Source organism: Lissotriton helveticus, chromosome 5_1 (assembly GCF_964261635.1).
Source record: "Lissotriton helveticus chromosome 5_1, aLisHel1.1, whole genome shotgun sequence".
NCBI lineage: Eukaryota > Metazoa > Chordata > Amphibia > Caudata > Salamandridae > Lissotriton > Lissotriton helveticus.
This window is the reverse complement of record NC_136065.1, coordinates 565,332,753-565,352,631: the sequence shown is the minus strand read 5'-3', so window position 1 is coordinate 565,352,631 and position 19,879 is coordinate 565,332,753. Positions and strand designations below refer to the sequence as shown.

The window sequence follows — 19,879 nt, the reverse complement described above, 5'->3', positions numbered from 1 at the left end:
ACAGTCCAGCCCAAACTGCCAAGCTAGGTCCTCCCTGGACTGGAAACAAGCATCCAAGGACCGGTTTCGGGCTTTCATCCCTCATAAGCCTGGATAGCTTGATTCCAGTGGCATGGAGAGCACGGGACTCACGTCTGAGCATACCCGTCCCACTCGGGGTGACAAATGCAAAAAACAACAGGTGATGGACAGAATGCAGAACAATGTCATACATTCACCCCAGTGCAGAGATCTGGGCCTAAATCCATCGTTTTGCTCAGACGTGAGTCCCTTGCTCACTTGGCCACTGGATTCAAGATAGCCTGGCTGATGAGGATTATGAATCCGAAACCGGTCCCAGGATGCTTGTTTCAGGTCCATGGAAGATATGGCTTGGCAGTTCGGGCTGGACTGTTCCCATGAGGCACAGGGTCAGACTGATTTGCATATGGCCATGTCTGAAATGGGGTGGCTGAGTGGGCTAAAGAATGGTGATGGAATAAACCCAGATCAGTTGACTGGGGTGAGTGTTTGATTTGCTCAAACGCTCCGTCCATCATCCCCTTTTGTATCGCTTTGTTCGCCCTAAGTGTGGCAGGGTATGCTCAGACGTGAGTCCCTTGCTCACTTGGCCACTGGATTCAAGATAGCCTGGCTGATGAGGATTATGAATCCGAAACCGGTCCCAGGATGCTTGTTTCCGGTCCATGGAAGACATGGCTTGGCAGTTCGGGCTGGACTGTTCCCATGAGGCACAGGGTCAGACTGATTTGCATATGGCCATGTCTGAAATGGGGTGGCTGAGTGGGCTAAAGAATGGTGATGGATTAAACCCAGATCAGTTGACTGGGGGTGAGTGTTTGATTTGCTCAAACGCTCCGTCCATCATCCCCTTTTGTATCGCTTTGTTCGCCCTAAGTGTGGCAGGGTATGCTCAGACGTGAGTCCCTTGCTCACTTGGCCACTGGATTCAAGATAGCCTGGCTGATGAGGATTATGAATCCGAAACCGGTCCCAGGATGCTTGTTTCCGGTCCATGGAAGACATGGCTTGGCAGTTCGGGCTGGACTGTTCCCATGAGGCACAGGGTCAGACTGATTTGCATATGGCCATGTCTGAAATTGGGTGGCTGAGTGGGCTAAAGAATGGTGATGGATTAAACCCAGATCAGTTGACTGGGGGTGAGTGTTTGATTTGCTCAAACGCTCCGTCCATCATCCCCTTTTGTATTGCTTCCTTCATGTGCAAGGCAATACACCTGAGCCATTTAACTTGATTTTATCAAGCATTTTAAAAGGGAATATTTCGGAAACCAATGCCATCCGTTCACAAATCATAGGCCTATAATATTGATTATGGTCTATTGGTTTATTTGATAGACTTTTTAGCAAGCCAATTGGTCCCATTTGTCATTTATGTCAAAGATTCGAGCCCTGCTTCAGTTCAAGCACATAGACCATCAGAACAACTCCAGAGACAGAGCACTCTATAAGACCTAAGACTAGATTGGTCCACCTATCCAAGAACCTACAGACAATGACATACTGATGAACCCATTCTTTGACCTCAAACAACCACATCACCACCAATGGTTAGGAGGGGCACTGGCATACATTTCTGTCCACATGTTGCTCTTATGGTCGTCGATATCCGGAACTAATAGTGCGTAAGGGTTTGGTATTCCCATAGAGTATGCAAGATATAACAGTCCTTTTGTCCACTTCTCCTTCATTTCCAGTCTGGGCTCATTTGTGCTAGACAAAAATCTCATCTACATAGGTTTGGGAAAAGCCACAGGCAACCCCTATTTGATGACTTGCACTGCGATGAAACACAATGTGGCACACAACTAAGACTAGACAGAAAACTCTTGAACATGGACAGTAACAACAAACCTCTCCCTGAGATTCCCAGAACACAATGACTCTTGGAAAGATTTCACAAAAGTAGGCCATAGACCTTTATAGCATGGAATACAAAACATATAGATCTCTTAATTTTTTGAATGGTTGAAAGGTAAGACCCTGGTAAGAACAACTTCCACAGGGAGAAGCCAAAAAGAGACAATTTCAAACACAAATCTCATGAATAGACTAAATAAATGTTGTACTTACTGCAACTCAACCTTGTTATTATGACACAACTGATATGACTGATGGTGGAGCTTTGTATATATCACTGGTTTATGAAACTGTCATAAGAGCTAAAAATAGAATACATGTTCTAGACTCTATTAGGAGAAGGGCAGAAGGGAGCAAGGATGCACTCTGGCCAGGTAGATACCCGCAGATATAAAGGATTGTGAAGAAGTGTTGGGGCAAGGTACTACAGGATGAAGTTGGGAGGGTGGAGATAGAAAGAGAGATGGATCATTTACTCTTCAGGAGTGGCGAATCAGCTAAATGATTGCACAGTGGTGTAAAGAAATGTTTCTTTTTGCATGGTCACCCCAAGTTTTTGGACTGATGCTTCTGGTTTTTCGACTCTGAAGATGAGCATAAGTCTGCTAAACAGACCTCAGTGTCAATGCTCTAACATTTAAAATGTTTATGCCTGATTGGTTCACCTATAAATGTAATAGGTTAACTCATAAGTCCCTAGCATATAGTACCAGGGTTACCCTGTGCCTGTGAGTTATGCTGTCTCTCGTGGACTGCAGCACTTATTGTGCCACCACGTGTCTGACAAAGCAAAGTATGACTCACAGCCTGCCATTTCTGGCTGGCATAGCAGTATTCAACCGCTAACTCAACTTTGCCATTTAAAGTAATAGCAAAGCCAAAATCTTCTTTTTTAATGTGTATAAGCCACCCTTAAGGCAGGCCTACTAAACCCTGAAGGCAGAGTGTATTATATTAAAAGGTTGGACATGTGGATCTTACCTTTATATGTCCTGATAGTAAAAACCCAGCATTGTCATTTGTACTGTGGTAAGGTTAGAAGCCCCATTGTTGAGTGTAGGGTTACACGCTGACCACTCAGCAGTGCTAACTTCTAAATGGGACCACGAAATATGATACTTAAGGGTACCAAAAGAATCATTGCATTAAACCTGAATTGATGTTCAAGTCAAATGTAATTAACTTTTGCCCAAATAGCAACTTTAATAAGTAGAAACTGTGTTGCCAAAAGGTTTCCACTTACCGTTTACGAGCTCCACATGCTATGTTGAGAGTGGGCAGAATCGTGCATTCTAGGCTAGGTAGATGCCCCACTTTACAGGAAGTTATCACTAGGTGGGAGGGGACCTGGTAGCAAATTCACTTATAGTTGCTGAATCGCCAGTGGGCACAAACTGGGCAGAAAAATGCACCCTTGGCACTCAGATCGCATTTATGTGCTTCATAGAACACTAAAGAAGAACTGCCCTGCTGATCCCTGAACCCAGCAAAGAGAGGCTGGACCAACAACTGGAGTGCACCTACTGCTCCTTGGGTTAGCAAAGAAACAACTGTGCCTGTTGTGCCCTGATCAAGGAAAAGTCATCCCAAGTCTCAGACAGAAGAAGTGACTCCAAAAGTCATTTGGATGACTTTCTGTTACATGTAGAGGGCCACAAAAGCTAAAGAAGGCCATCTTTTTGAGTTGGTAGCCAAGAACATCTGACCACCACTGGCTGCTGAAGTGCAACCTGGGTGACCAAGTCCCAACACTCAAAAGGGATCGCTGACAGAATATCAGAAACAGAAATATTGTGTGGCATAATATCATATCATAAATATCAAGGGCCAAAATATCGAGAAAGTAAATGCAAATAGGTTGGTATAGATGTACTATTCTTGACTCCACATCTACGTATCTTAAAGATATATATATCGTCAATGGGCATATATGTGGAGTTTTATATATTAAAACTTGTTTGGACATAGAAACTTACCTTCATGATATTTCTGTCATCCATATTCTTGACACAATGTTTTGGTCCATGATATTTCTGTTTCTGGTAGTCGGTCTAAATACCCTCAAAAGATGCACCAGAGTCTACTGGACCTGGGTGAGTCGTCGAAGTGCAGTTTGGTTGCCCATCAAGTAAGTTATCTCCAGTTAAAGAGAACAACTGGCGAAAAGAACAATAGATTAGTCCCGCCTGGAGGCCCAAGCAGTGTGTGCATGGTTTGTGACCTGAGTGGCACTTAGGCACCCACCTATTATAAACACAGAACCCAGGGCAACGGTTAAAGATTAGTTATGGGTAGGAAAACGTCATTTATTATTTCTTACAAAGCAAACTTAAGCTACACATACAGCAGAAATTCAAAAGTTATACTTAAAACTTAAAGTTATAATTTACGTCCGGCCAAAACTTAGTATAACTCGAAGATCTCTGTACACAGTGACTACATTAACTATAACTCACACCTTCTCAATGCACAGCTTATAAGCTTTCATATTACATGACTTATGTTGTGTTAAATGATAGCATTTATAGCATGCCATTCTGAAATAACATAATTTATGATAAGAGTGTGGTACAGTGGTGAGTTATAGTTAATGTAGTCTGGCTAGAATTTACAACGCTCTGTAAGGTGGTCAGTGAGTTATAGTAAGTTTGGCCGGGGCGTAAATTATAACTTTACGTTATAACTATAACTTTTGAATTTCTAATGTTTGTGTAGTTAAAGTTTACTTAGTATAGAAATAATAAATTACGTTTTCCTAACTATAACTCATATTTAACCCTTGTTTTTTTCATTGACTTTCAATTTTGTTTAATAAAAATGTGTTTCAGATCATAGAGTGGAGTGTCGTTCAGTGGAGTGTGGTAGAGTGGAGTGTCGTAGAGTGGAGTGTGGTAGAGTGGAATGTCATAGGGTGAAGTAGATTGGAATCACAGAGTGGAGTGTCATAGAGTGTTGTGTTGTACAGTGTCATGGTGTAGAGTGTTGTGACACAGAGTGTACTGTGCAGTGTGTTGGGGCACAGATTGTCATGGCATACAATGGAGAGGAGTGGAGTGGCGTAGAATTGAGTGGTGTGGAGTGGCGTAGAGCACATTGGGCTGTCTTAGAGTATAGTGGAGGGGGCGTAAAGTGTAGCAGCGTGTCATAGAGTAGAGTGGAGTACTGTGTAATAGAGTGGATGGGTGTAAAGTGGAGTGCCGCAGGTAGGAGTGGCATGTCATAGATTAGAGAGGCATGTTGTGGAGTGGCATGTCATAGATTAGAGTGGCATGTTGTGGAGTGGCATGTCATAGAGTGGAGTGGTGTATCATAGAGTGGAGTGGTGTGTCGTAGAGTGGACTTGCTTTGCATGTCATACAGTAGTGTGGAATGTCATACACTGGAGTGTCGTAGGGTGGAGCTGTGCGTCGTAGAGTAGAGTGGGGTGTCATAGATTGGAGTACATTGTTGTAGAGTCAAGTGGTCTAAAGTGGAGTCGCATGCCAAAGAGTAGAGTGGAGTGGCGAGTCATAGAATGCAATGTCATACAGTGTGTTAAACTGTAGAGGCCCACAGTAGAGTGGCATGGAGTGGACTGGCAAAGAGTAAAGGGGCATAGAATGGAGTAGAATATTGTACAAGGGAGTGGAGTATCCTGTCGTAAAGCGGAGTGGAGTGGTGTGTCATAGAGTGGCTTGTCGTAGAGTGGCATTGAGTGGAGTTTAGTGGAGTGGCAAATCATGGAGTGGCATGTTGTACAGTGTAGTGACATCTTGTAGTATGGAGTGGATTCTCCTAGAGTGCAGTGGGGTGTCGTAGATCGGATTGGAGTGTTGTAAAGTTGAGTGACATGTTGTTGAGTTGAGAGACATCTTAATCCCTTCCACGCTCATGACGAGCTCAGCTCGTCATGAGTTACGCCTGTCGAACGCTCATGACGAGCTGAGCTCGTCATGAACCGCGGCTTTTTAAAAAAGTCAGCGTACAGCGGGAAAACCCGCAGCGCGCATGGGGTTAAAGAGTGGCGTGTTGTAGAGTGGAGTGGAGTGGCATTTTGTAGATTGTTTTAGAGTTGTGTAAGATAACATAACTGTTGTAGTCTTCCTTTACCTGCTGCACTCTCCTTTCAGTAGTTCTCTGCCTACCTGCTCAGCTTGTGATGATGTCATGTAGAATGTTGGTGTGTGTTTGTTTGAGTGGAGTGTCAGTTGATCTGGATGGCTGAGCAGCCAGGAGGCTGCTCCTGGTGGGGCAACTTAAGAGGCACTTAATGAACTTACTATCTTTCTGTAACTTAAGAATAAATATACTTGGTGTAACTACAAGACCCAGAGTACGCATCATCTTTCATTACAATACTGGCGACGAGTTGGAGAACTTACGTGATCTACATTGAATTGGCGTATACATATGGAACTAGAGGAGTGCAAAAAGAAGCTAACTAACTGTCAATACGAAACTGAAGAAGAGCAAGCAAAAGAAGCCAACTGTCTGTCCATAAGAAACTGAAGAAGCGCACGTAAGAGAAGCAAACTGGCTGTCCACATGCCCCACCAGTGACCATAGACCGGTCGGCCCCAACGTGGATGTGCCAGTGCTTGTTGAACTTGGATGAGTGTTCCCATTTGTGATCGGTTTGCCTGCTAACCTAAGGATTAATTCTGCATAACGGCGTGTGACATTTCCTGATGTACATTGTGTGGAAAAGCTGACCTTTTAGGCAGAGTGGAAAAGCGCAACATCGTGTGCAGAAAGAGTAAATATGCAGCAGATCTTGCAGCGCGTTTTGGCAGTGGAAGTGAAAGCGTGTCTTGACTGTGGAAGAGACGCGCTTGCAGCGTGTTTTGCCAGCTAAAGAGACTTTTAACTTTAAAAATCGAGCCAGCGTTTCTTTCTGTGCTAGCTGACTCACCGTTTTTCTTGTGAGTGACGGTTGGTCCTTGGAGCTCTTTCCAGTTCGCCTGCATGCCTGGAATGATGACATCTTTGGAATTCTTCATGGTGTTGGTGAAGGTCTCCTTTGACCCTTGTGACGTTTGATTTGAGAAGGCTACCTCCGTCACGTCGGCGTCATGTTCAGCGCCTAAGCGTGCCCTATTTCCTTTAGAAAGCGACGCTGAACGACGCTGTGGCGGCCATCTTGGCACATTGGGAAGAATCCCTTTGTTGTGCTGAGAACCACGACGTTTAGCATTGAAGTATGGAGATTGCAATGTTTTTGTTTTCCGGTTGGGTTCACGACGTCTATCAGGTCCCTTGCATGAACTCTGGATTTCGTTGGTTTTCACCTTGTGGGCCAAAGCGAGCCCCTGTCAAAAACTTTATGTGGTGTCATCTCGAGTTGGTGGTGTTGCTTCTGACGCAATTTTGGACATACTCTAGATTTAACCTGCACCACCTGGACTATGGATGAATGATTACTTGAATTAGACTTTTGGGCGAAGTTTTGGACTTTCGGATGAGGTATCGCTCATCTTCACATGGACTGGACTTTCGGGTGAGGTATCGCTCATTCTTTTGCTTAGATTGGACTTTCGGGTGAGGTATCGCTCATCTATCTTGACCACGGTGACCACGTTTATTGTTTTAGTTTGTTGTGTTACTATCTACCTTGTGATGTTTACATTTTGGTTTTCACAACATTGTTTTGGGGGCATGTAACAGTTGTATGCTTGTTTTTACGTTGTGTGGAGTATTATCGGAATGGTGTTGTTTTTATGGAAGACGTCGCGAATCTTCCCGTATTTACAACATTCCTTACTTGAGACAGCTCACCGGAGCATGAGACTTTATTATTTTTGCTGGTGATTTGTAGTTTTTGTCTCTTGTTTTCTGGTGCGGTGGTTGGTAAATGTGTGTGGTGTTTCTCTTGCCTCTGCTGGTGTGTTCCTTTTCACAGTTGTACGTGTGTGTCATGGGTTATAAGATATCCCTAATTTTAGTTTGTCGTGGGTTTTAGTAATCCATATTTTGTTTTCCGTGGGTTTAGTTTCCCTAAAAATGTTGTCTATCTTGGGATTAGTTATTCCCATAAAATGTTTTCCTTTGGGTGAAGGAGTGCCCAAGGGTGTGTTGCTTTTGGGTTGGCGTGGCTCGCGGTGTGCTTGCCTTTGTTTCGAAGTGTTCATGGGTCGGTGTTTTGGATTTGCAGTTGGCAGGGTGACCCATCATATGTTTGCCTTGAATTCTAAGTAATCTTATTTGGTTAGTTTTGGATTTACAGTTACCCATAGTTTTTTCTTTATGGGTGTTGGCTCTGTCATGTGGCGTTTAGGTACACCGTGTGGGTGTGTTGTTCTTGGAAACGCAGTATGTAGTTTTTTTGATTGTAATTTTTTGACTTGCATTCCTTGTTTTCCTTATTTTATCAGAGAGTAGGGTGTATTACATGTTTTTTTTCCGTCATTTGTGTGTTTTACCATCTCTATGCATTTTTGAGTAAGGGGGTAGGATGTGTAGTATGTTTAATTTCATGGTGTTATCAAGGGGGTAGGTGGCATGTTTTATTTCATGCATTTTTCCTCTCTCTTTTGTTGTTCCACTACACTACTTCCTTACATTTGTCTGTTATGGTCTTCATAACAATCGGAGGTGATGTCCCTTTTCTTTTCACTGCTTTCACTGCATCCTCCTGTGCTCTAACGTGTGTCTAACAGCTTCACACTTTCTATTTGTTTTTCATATTATAATGGGGGAGATGTGTTGTAGTCTTCCTTTACCTGCTGCACTCTCCTTTCAGTAGTTCTCTGCCTACCTGCTCAGCTTGTGATGAGGTCATGTAGAATGTTGGTGTGTGTTTGTTTGAGTGGAGTGTCAGTTGATCTGGATGGCTGAGCAGCCAGGAGGCTGCTCCTGGTGGGGCAACTTAAGAGGCACTTAATGAACTTACTATCTTTCTGTAACTTAAGAATAAATATACTTGGTGTAACTACAAGACCCAGACTACGCATCATCTTTCATTACAATAATAACATGTCTATCTGTAAAGTGCATGTTCACCCAAGAATATCTTGGCACTGAATAACAAATGTTTATGTTACCCAACTCAATGGTACTCAATTTATCGACCCCAAAATGATGAAAGGCTGAGTGGACCCACCGGGATGTGAACCTGTGACCATGAGGTCGAACACAGGACCCTAAAGTGGATGCATTAGTCCACTAGCCCGGCTATAGAGTGGAGTAGAGCATTGTAGAGGGAATGGCATACAGTAGAGTGGCATATTGTACAGTGGAATGCATGTCATATGATGGCATTGCATGTCATATACTGGAGAGGTGTGTCATAGAGTGCAGTGGTGTGTCATTAGGTGGAATGGCGTTGAGTGACGAAGAGTGGAGTGGTGTCACATAGAATGGAGTGGCTCGTTGTAGAGTGAACTGGCATGTCGTAGAGTGGAGTGGTGTGTCTTAAAGTAGGGTGGAATGGCATGTCATCAAGTGTATTTTACGAACATTTTTTTGTTTGTTTTTAACTTCAATAGGTACTGCAGTACATCCTAGGTAGTTTAAAGGAAGTACTGCTGTATGCTGCTAACTTTTTAAAAATATATACAACTGTAAAAATACTTTTCCCTATCTATTCAGACTTTGTTAAAGTGCCTCACTATAGCTTATAAAAAAGTTATAAACTATTTCTCTGCCAGAAAAAAACACACAGCCAAAGTGGTGTCTAAACAATATGGCTGTCTTTATATTTTGTCAGGGCTCTCATTAGCCAATAAGTTGTGTTCTGTCATCGCCATGTACCACTGTGCACCGCAAAATTACAGCAGTATACTGTGGACCAAGATATACCGCTACATTTTCTCTCTTATAACTTTAAAACTATTCAACCAGTTCACATCACTTAACATAAAGGACCCTTCCCATTCCATAATCTATATTCCTGCCATATGTCAGGTAAATCTGTTCAGCCATTTTGCCGCTACCTCTGTTTGAAAAGTCTACGAAAAATGCATTGGTGGAAAAACTTGTTTTGGGACCTCCCTTTTTACTTTTCACCCTGTTAACTAATCACCACAAAACTTTGCATCATGAGCCAATGTAGAAAAAGGGAAAAGATCTGCAAAGTTAAAACATCTGAGGAATTCCCATCTCCCGAAATCCGCCACTCTATATTTCTATAAAATCTTTTTTTTGTGGAGAAAATAATACAGCTTGGTGTGCCATAGCATCAGTACATTGTCTTATTTGAAATCAATAATTTCCTTGTTTATCAAGAAATCATTTATTTGTTTTTTCCACTAAAGATTTATTGTGCTATACCGGTCACCTACCTTGAGCCACTGACCTTAAAATATGTTTCCACATGCACATTTCACTACAACTTCACTGAGGTTGACATTGCCATTAGTAATGTGTGACACTGCCGTGATGCTCTTCCTTAAAGTTTCAGTTGATGCATGTTTTTGTTAGTCTTTTATCCTACATAGGACAATAGTGATAATACATCCCTGTGCCCCTAAACACTCAAAGGCAAATGTAATACAGGGAATTATTCACACTGCAATCTAACCTTAAAGTGTGAACTAGCTGAAAATGTTTGCAGTCTAAAGAGTCTGATTTTTGGTAATTATTTATCTTTACATGGAGAAATAAAACAACATATATTGAACACCAAAATGTAGATCATTAGTTGCACCTTCTAATTGGCACAAAACTAGTGTTGAAATAGCTTATAGAAGACTAGTGGTTTTTCAGGACGGTTCCTAGTACTGTTTCAAGTTTTTTTGGTGCCTTAGATGTGATATATCAATCAATCAATCAATCAAGATATTTCTATAGCGCGCTATTCACCCGGAGGGTCTCAAGGCGCTTGGGGGAGGGGGTCCGCTACTGCTCGAACAGCCAGGTCTTGAGTTGCTTCCTGAAGGAGAGGTGGTCTTGGGTCAGACGGAGGTGGATGGGGAGGGAGTACCAGGTCTTGGCTGCCAGGTAGGAGAAGGATCTTCCTCCCATGGTGGCTCTTCGGATGCGTGGAAAGGCGGCGAGGGCGTCGTTGGTCGATCGTAGCTGGCGGGTGAGAGTGTAGAAGGTCAGGCGGTTGTTGAGGTACATGGGGCCCAGGTCGTGGAGGGCCTTGTGTGCGTGGGTGAGGAGTCGGAACGTGATTCTCTTGCTGACGGGGAGCCAGTGCAGGTCTCTCAGGTGTCAGGAGATGTGGCTGTGTCGGGGGATGTCCAGGATGAGTCGTGCGGTGGCGTTCTGGATGCGTTGGAGTCTTTTCTGTAGTTTGGCTGTGGTTCCGGTGTAGAGGGTGTTTCCATAGTCCAGTCGGCTGGTGACGAGTGCCTGGGTGACCGTCTTCCTGGTTTCGGTGGGGATCCATCGGAAGATCTTTCGGAGCATGCGTAGGATGTTGAAACATGATGATGAGACGACGTTGACTTGTCTGGTCATCGAGAGGGAGGAGTCCAGGATGAAGCCCAGGTTGCGTGCGTGGTCCGTTGGTTTGGGACCGCTGCCCAGGGCAGGGGGCCACCAGGAGCCGTCCCAGGCTGAGGGTGTTGATCCAAGGATGAGGACCTCCGTCTTGTCTGAGTTCAGTTTCAGGCGGCTGTTCATCATCCACTCGACTACGTCTTTCATCCCTTCGTGTAGGTTGGTTCTGGCGGTGGCTGGGTCGTTGGTGAGGGAGAGGATTAGCTGGGTGTCATCGGCGTAGGAGATGATGTTGAGGTTGTGTTGGCGTGCAATGGCTGCGAGGGGGCTCATGTAGACGCTGAAGAGGGTGGGGCTGAGTGATGATCCTTGTGGTATGCTGCAGATTACTTCGGTGGCATCGGATCTGAACGGGAGAGGCGGACTCTCTGGGTTCTTCCGGTGAGGAATGAGGTGATCCACTCTAGTGCCTTCTCTTGGATTCCGATGTTGCTTAGGCGCTGCACTAGGGTGCGGTGGCAGACAGTATCGAACGCTGCCGAGAGGTCCAGGAGGATGAGGGCCGCTGTTTCCCCGTTGTCGAGCAGGGCTCGGATGTCGTTCGTAGCTGCGATGAGGGCGGTCTCGGTGCTGTGGTTGGCTCGGAAACCAGACTGCGAGTGGTCGAGGGATCCGTTCGTCTCGAGGAAGGCGGCAAGCTGTCTGTTGGCGGTCTTCTCAATGACTTTGGCAGGAAAAGGAAGGAGCGAGATGGGGCAGTAGTTCTTGAGGTCGGTGGGGTCTGCAGATGGTTTCTTCAGGAGGGCGCTGAGTTCGGCATGCTTCCAGCTCTCCGGGAAGGTGGCGGTGTTGAACGAGCAGTTGATGATGTCCCGGAGTTGGGGTGCGATGACGGAGTCGGCCTTGTTGAAGACGTGGTGGGGGCATGGGTCGGTAGGTTATCCGGAGTGGATGGTGTTCATCGTGTGGATGATGTCTTCGGTGCTGACCGGGGTCCAGGTGCGGAGGGTGGTGGTGGGGGGCGTTGGTTCGGTGGTTAGGTGCGTGGTCTGTGCGCCGAAGCTGTTGTGTATGTCGGCGATCTTGCTCTGGAAGAACGAGGCGAGGGAGTCGCACAGGTCTTGTGAGGGAGTGATGTTGTTGTTTCCGGCGCTGGGGTTGGAGAGCTCTTTGACGATGCTGAAGAGTTCCTTGCTGTTGTGTGCGTTGTTGTCTATTCGTTCCTTGAATGCTGTCTTCTTGGTGGTGTGGATCAGCTGGTGGTGTTTGCGGGAGGCGTGCTTGAGGGCCATCATGTTGTCTGTCGTCGGGTCTTTGCGCCAGGCTTTCTCGAGGGTACGGCAGTTCGTCTTGGAGTTCTTGAGATCGTCGTTGAACCAGGAGGCTTTCTTGCTGCCGGGCCTGCTGGGGTGGTTTTTCAGAGGTGCGAGGTTGACATCGCAGTTGGTGATCCATTGTGTGAGGTTGTTGGCTGCTTGGTTGGGGTCCGTTGAGCTGGTGGGAGGGTTCTGGCTCAGTGATGTGGTGAGCTGGTCGGTGGTGATCTTATTCCAGCTTCTGCGGGGAACCTGTTGCGGGTGGTGGTGAGTCGTGGTCCTTCTGAAGCTGAAGTGGACGCAGCTGTGGTCTGTCCAGTGGAGTCCGATGGAGTGGCTGAAGGAGATGTACTTGCTGGAGGAGAAGACTGGGTCAAGCGTGTGTCCGGCGTAGTGGGTGGGGGTGTTCACCAGTTGCTTGAGTCCGAGGTTGGCTAGGTTGTCCAGCAGGGTGGTGGTGTTGCTGTGCGTGGTCCCGGGGGTCAGTAGATGAGGGTGCCTCTGAGTGTGGTCTTGGGGTCGGTGTGTATCTGGAAGTGAAGATGTTCGGCGGCTGTGAGGGTGTCGTCGGAGTTGGTCGTGATGCAGGTGGTGTTCTTGTGGACGATGGCGATGCCTCCTCCTGTCTGGTTGACGCGGTCCCTCCGGGTGATCTTGGATCCGTCCGGGATGGCGATGGCGATGTCGGGCGCTGAGGAGGCGCTCATCCATGTTTCCGTGAGGAAGGCGACGTCTGGAGATGTGGTGTTGAGCAGGTTCCAGAGTTCCACGGCGTGTCTGTGGACGGAGCGGGTGTTGAGCAGGATGCACTTCAGGTGGTTGCTGTTGGTGCTCGGCTTTGCGGGTGCGGTACAGGTCCGGATGCAGGAGAATTTGCAGGATTGGCAGGTGAAGGGTCCGTGGGTGCGTCTTGGGGTGGCTCGATAGCAACCGGGGATCCGGCCGGAGTTGAGTGTGTTGAGGGTGGCGGCGTCGTAAGTCCGGGGGGTGGGCTGGCGTCTGCGGGGGCCAGGGGTTCTGGCGCTGGGCGCGGGCCAGGCGTGAACGGGCGCAGACGGGCTTGCCTTTGGCGTGCCTTCGGCGCACAATCGGCGCGCCCGCTGCGCGTGGACGCTGCGCATATGCGCGGACTCTACCATAAATGGAGAGTGGGGGGGCGGAGGGAGGGAGGAGCAGCTGGGAGGTGGGAGCGGGGAGGCGAATGGGAGAGGGGAGAGGGACCAGATGGAGAGGGTGCGGGGCCGCGGGTGAGCAGTGTCAGGGAGCGGGCTGGAGCAGCGGGGAACGGCGGCAGAAGCGCTGGAGGGCTGAATACAAACAAAGGCAGGGGGCTAAAAAACGGCAGACAATCAGGGGCACAGCACAAGTACAGAGACACTAGCCAGGGGGCTAAACACAGCGGACAGAAAACGGGGGCACAGTGCAAGTACAAGGACAGCAGAAGTCCCAACAATGATCAGGGGTACAGCGGGCAAAAACGGGGGCACAGCAGAAGTACAAGGACAGCAGAAATACAAACACAGTCAGGGGCACAGCGGAAAGCAAGGCGGCAAACGAGCAGGCGGTGGCGGCAGGGGGACCGGGTGACCTCGGGAGGGGCCACGCGGCGGGTTGAGCGACTGGCACTGACAAGGTCAGGCTAGGTCACAGCTCCCCGTCGCACGGTCGATTCCTTAAGTGCCCAGTGGGAGGGAGGAGCAGCTTTGAGGTGGGAGCAGGGTGGCGAATGGGAGAGGGGAGAGGGACCAGATGGAGAGGGGGCGGTGCCGCGGGGGAGCAGTGGCAGGGAGCGGGCTGGAGCAGCGGGGAACGGCGGCAGAAGAGCTGGAGGGCTGAATACAAACAAAGGCAGGGGGCTAAAAAACGGCGGACAATCAGGGGCACAGCACAAGTACATAGACACTAGCCAGGGGGCTAAACACAGCGGACAAAAAACGGGGGCACAGTACAAGTACAAGCACAGCAGAAGTCCCAACAATGATCAGGGGTACAGCGGGCAAAAACGGGGGCACAGCAGAAGTACAAGGACAGCAGAAATACAAACACAGTCAGAGGCACAGCGGAAAGCAAGGCGGCAAACGAGCAGGCGGTGGCGGCAGGGGGACCGGGTGACCTCGGGAGGGGCCACGCGGCGGGTTGAGCGACCGGCACTGACGAGGTCAGGCTAGGTCACCTAAATGTTCTACCCTTCACATAACAATGGGACAAAATGTCATGCTTCTGGTATATTTCTGTTCCTATATCTTATCACACCCCCTGGCAACCACCCTCTATTGCTGTGCTGTAGCACTGACTCTGAAGACTCAAAACACAAAATTGCTGCCAGCACAAGCCAGACACTAGAGGCACTTTCTTGTACTTGACAGTCTGCCACATCTGAGCTGACCGCGATGGACACAGGCAATGAGTCAGCGTTAGACAGAATCAATTTTCTCTTACCGCTAAGTGCTGAAACATCGATCGCCTAGAGAGGGTTCCCCTGGATGGAAGCCCAGAGAATGATCGTGATAAGGTGAAGTGTGGAAATGCTGCAGCTTCAGAGGTCATGGCATGGCTGTGTCAAGAGTAATCCCCCACACCAAGAATGAGGTGATGGATAGAGGCTCGCTAGAGGAATGAGAGGAAACCATTCAAGTGTCATCAGAAAATAACTAAGGCTCTGTGCTATCATCTGCAGTGGGAATTTACTCTACACTTCACATTTTAAACATAAATATCACAACTGTCTTATGGGAAGAAAAGGGGATAGGGCTTGACTTTGAATGTCAAGTGTGTGTCAAGATGTGTTCCTTATCATCAAACAAACCCCCTAAAAGATCATTTTGGGGAATGAAACTATGGCTCTATTCAAGGTGACCATTCTTTTTTTTAAATGAATTATTTTTTTAAACATCTTTATTCACAATTTTCCACCAACAGTTTTCCTAACTTTCCCCGCCGCCCCCCACCACCCTTGATCAGACAGAACAGAAACAAAAAAAGTACATTTCATATAGTATACTATTTACAAAACGATAAACAAAAGAGAAAACATACATTGTATATTTGAGATATAAATACAAAAAAAAAAGAAACAGTAGCCTCAGTAGCGTCAAATAGCGGTTTGATTCTTAACTTTGCTCCTGACACTATTCTAGCAAGGGAGACCATATCTTCAGGCCAATTTTTCGACGCTTTCTACCCTTCCATCTGTATATAGAAGTCTCCATATTTGAGATGGCCAGGAATCTAGATAGCCATTGGTTAACGGAGGGGGATTCGGAATCTAGCCACGCAGAAGCAATACATAGTCTAAACACTGCCATAGCTATAAATATAAGTTTGTGGCCCACCCTGGTTTTATTGGGATCTGTGGCTCCGAGGTGACCATTCTTTATTATAATAAGAATATACCTTGCTCACTGGTGGATAGAGCATCCTTTTTAGACAAAGGTAATTTCTAGAATGTCTGGTGCCTGCATGTATATGTGCCGTTCAAGGCAGTACCAGAGATGGACCATACTAAGAGTCCTGCTAGAGAGATCCCCTGTATGAAGCTTGACACTATAAAAACACTCTTTGCTGTTTTGCAGTATTGCTGCAGACAGCTGTCACTTTCAGCTGTCTGTCACAGACGGTGTTGCATGCAATATTACAGTCAGTGGGCCTTGCTTATGATTAGATGGCTTTCTTGTCTAGCTCACTTCCCTGCTCTAAGAGAGGGCTCCCCTCCCTATTCTGTGTTAGTCCCCTGACTGGAGCACTGCTTGTTAGAACTGTAACGAGTAGTTCAGTGAGGTGCTGGTCATTTTCTTAAAATGATTAAAAGCCATATTCATGTGACAAGAGGCACAAAGATGGTCCCACTGCGATGCAAAGTTGCAAGTTTATCTACCCTGCAAATGATTTGAATACTCATTAAATTCACATGAGTCATTCACACAGGGGAAAGGTAAAAGGGGTATTGCTTTATTTCGATATTGAGTTGAGAACAAAAAAGCTTTCTCAGTGAAACGAATACTTTTTATCTTATTAATGTCACAGTCAAGGGCCCCATTCTACAATCTCAATTAAAGGGGGCCTTTGAAATGTCGAGTGCATCATCTTAAAATGGAGTTACTCACATCACTCCCACTAAACTCCCACAATAAGAGCGTGATTCCAAACCTTCAGCCATGTAAGAAAATAGTAACCCAGCCCGGATCCAAATACTACAGGAGTAGGGCATCAAGACAGTTAGGTTTCTACACTGGCAATGGGCTATGTGCTCTGTAACATACAGGACTTCTATTTTTAAATAGGAGTTAAGCAAAGAGGTATCGAAAAATGGTGAAACCGCAGCAGACTGGAACCCTCCCTGTCGCAACCCCCTCTTGCGGCCCCTGCGTAGAGGTCTAGCGCACAAGGCTCCTGACCCCTCCTGACCTATTTTAGGGCTTATATTCCTTTACCCTATGGCACCCTATGCATGCTATGATATCAAGACCGATGTTTCCCCAACACCCCCATGACTGATGCACCCCCAGATTCCCTCATAACTGATGTTCCACCAGCACCCTCATGACTGATGCTTCCCCAGCACCCTCATGACCAATGCTTCCCTAGAACCCATAATTATTTTGCGCTTACACCCCTGCAAGCATTCCCCACATCCTGTGAGCCAATAGATTAACTACTCTTGCTGTACCTTGGGCTATGGTGTTGTTTTCCATTAAATCCCTGCAAGCTTCGGTAAAGGGATCGGTCAGATCCCGTCTATGCAGTCAAGCGCTGGCTCATGGGCACCCAACCGCTGCACTCCGTCTTGTATGCAAGTACTGTCCAGAAGGCATTGCTCCCGGCAACTGCCATGGTCTTTAGTCTCTGGAAGCGCACTCTCCGGCAGCTATGGTGGTTGGGCAGAGTAACAAAGAAGCTCCCCTCATGCTGCAACTGGCCAATCTTCCCGGCTTTTCTGGATGGGATAAAATAAGTATCTCTACCATTGGAGATGTCCTTCATGGACAGACTCTGAAGTCCTTTCAGGAGTTGCAACAAGAGTATGCGATGCCTAGGTCGCAGTTCTATAAATAGTTGAAGTTCCGTCATGCCCTCGCGCCTTATCTAACATTACAGGAGTCCATAACCGAATTTAGTCCCATTGAGGCAAAGGTGTTCATGGGGGAATTGGGAGAACACAAGATTGCAAAAATCTATCGCACGATTGTCACCAATAGTCACACAACACTTTCCCACACAACAGAGGTCTGGCAGACTGACCTGAGCCCACTGGATGATGAAGATGGACCGAGGCGCTTGCATCCCCGGCTGGTGCAGCCATTGCAGCGCGACTCAGGTACATACAGTTCAAATACTTACACAGGGTGTACTACACAAGGCATCGGCTGTGGCAGGCGGGACTAATTGCCTCTCCGCTCTGCTTGAGGTGCGGTGCGGTTGACGGTACTTTCCGCCACACTGTTTGGTCATGTACATCCCTCTCAAAATGTTGCCACAGCGTTATTTCCTGTTTGTCACAGGTACTTGGGTGGGATGTCCCTAATGCGCCCAGATTGACCTTCCTACATATTACAGATGACATAGGGGGAAACATGTACAAACAACACATTGTTACTGGGTCTCATACTTGCAAAGTGCGACATTGCGAAACACTGGAAAGACCTCCTCGCCCTCTTTAGGGGTCTGGAAAAAGGGTTTAGATTTCTGCATGGGGCTTGAGATACTTATCTTTGCTGCTCGAGCTGCCCTCGGAAACATCCTAAGATATGGAAGAGATGGGCGGATTATCGGGGGATTTACCTGGAGCCCATTCCTGATCCACCAACAGAGTGACTTGAACATGGTTGATATGTGGGGATTTATAAATGGTCGTGATGTAGACCTATCCGTATTAGATGGACCTTCTATGCTTTATATTTATTGTAGATGGATGACACTGTTACTATTTGTTATTATGACAAGTTGTTATGTACAGAATTCTTCATTATGTAACTTGCTGCAAAATGTCAACATCAATATCCGTGATATGTACCTAACGCTGTTTTTTTGCAACGCCCTGTCGGGCGTCTTAAGGCTGTTGACAATAAAATGTTGTTGTGAAAAAAATTTCCCTGCATGCTTTCTTCAGAATCCTGTGAGCTAATGGCAGCCTTGCTGTCGCTGTTACTGAGCTCTTTGAGTTGTTTTCCACAATGTACGTTTGAGTGAAAACTATACATTTGGTTCCAGTCAACAAATTGCACCTGCCCATTCTGTAGGGTTGTAGAGAGTGTACTAGCAGGTGTTCTTCTCCAAGGTTCGAGAACCTTCCAGATAGCCAGGTGCCCCACGTGCCACAGGTGATCTAGCTACATCCATTGAGCCTTCAAGAGGGTATATAAATCCTACCCAAACCTGAATTGTGGCTTGGCCACGCTCCCTGCAGAACACGCTTCACCCGTCTCACTCACCTGAAGAATCTAGCCAGATCCAAGAAGCACTCCATTCACCTTCTAGTCTATCTGAACTAGTGGTTCACATGGCACCAGCTCCCTCAATGTCTTCCTCCTCGCTCCCTCCTGCACAACTACTCTGGACCCCCTGAGTCAAGGCTTTGAGAGCTTCTTCCAACTTCAGACAAGTTGAAGAGCTAAGCTTAGTACTTGATATCACTAAACTTCCTTCAGTAGTAAAACAGGAACGAGTATCCCCGCCTTCAAAGAACATAGAATTTTCATCCTTGTTCTCTTTGTGAACCACTCCAGCGCTTCTTGTGTATTTATCCTCTGGACCTTCCCTAGAACCTTAATGCTAGAACTGTCCCGCACCAGGATTAAAGACTTGAGTTCTGTGTTTCTCTGATAAACAGTAGTGGCAATAGAAAGCACTTCAGAGTCTTTGATATATATTTCAACCTTGTACCCCACCCTGTGTTCCGATTGTATCCCCAGAAGTACAAATAACTCCAACCTTTTTCTCCAAGTGTATCCGTTGGAGTGCAAGTAACTCCAACCTTTGCTCTGCTTGTATCCCTAGGAGTGCAAGTAACTCCAACCTTTGCTCCGAGTGTATCCGTAGGGGGCAAGTAACTCCAACCTTTGCTCCGAGTGTATCCCTAGGTGTGCAAGTAACTCCAACCTAAGTATCGAGTTTATCCCTGGGAGTGCCAATAATTCCAATCTGTATTTCAAGTTATTTTCAAGGAGTACCGCACACCAAGCTATGATTTTGGCATTTCTGCTCTCATGCCGAGCTTCTGATGCAACTTACACATTTGTGTTACTAAATGTAATGGATGTTCATTTTATGTAAAGACCTGTCAGTGTACTGATGCAAACTGCATCCTTTTATTTCCTGTGCATT

General features: G+C 46.7%; 1 protein-coding gene across 6 annotated transcripts in view; it reads right to left on the bottom strand.

Annotated features, from left to right (window-relative positions):
* Window positions 1-19,879, bottom strand: part of ASAH2 (N-acylsphingosine amidohydrolase 2) — a 434,557-nt gene that overhangs the window by 355,827 nt on the left and 58,851 nt on the right. For 2 of the 6 annotated variants that reach the window (XM_078642909.1, XM_078642908.1), the window contains one exon: window positions 3,857-4,036. The exons of 2 other annotated variants lie outside the window; for them this stretch is intronic. The gene's annotated coding sequence lies outside the window, so the exon portion shown is untranslated. Of the gene's footprint in view, window positions 1-3,856; window positions 4,037-14,998; window positions 15,167-19,879 lie in introns of all 6 variants that reach the window. 2 more of the 6 variants (XM_078642911.1, XM_078642910.1) reach the window with 2 other exon arrangements.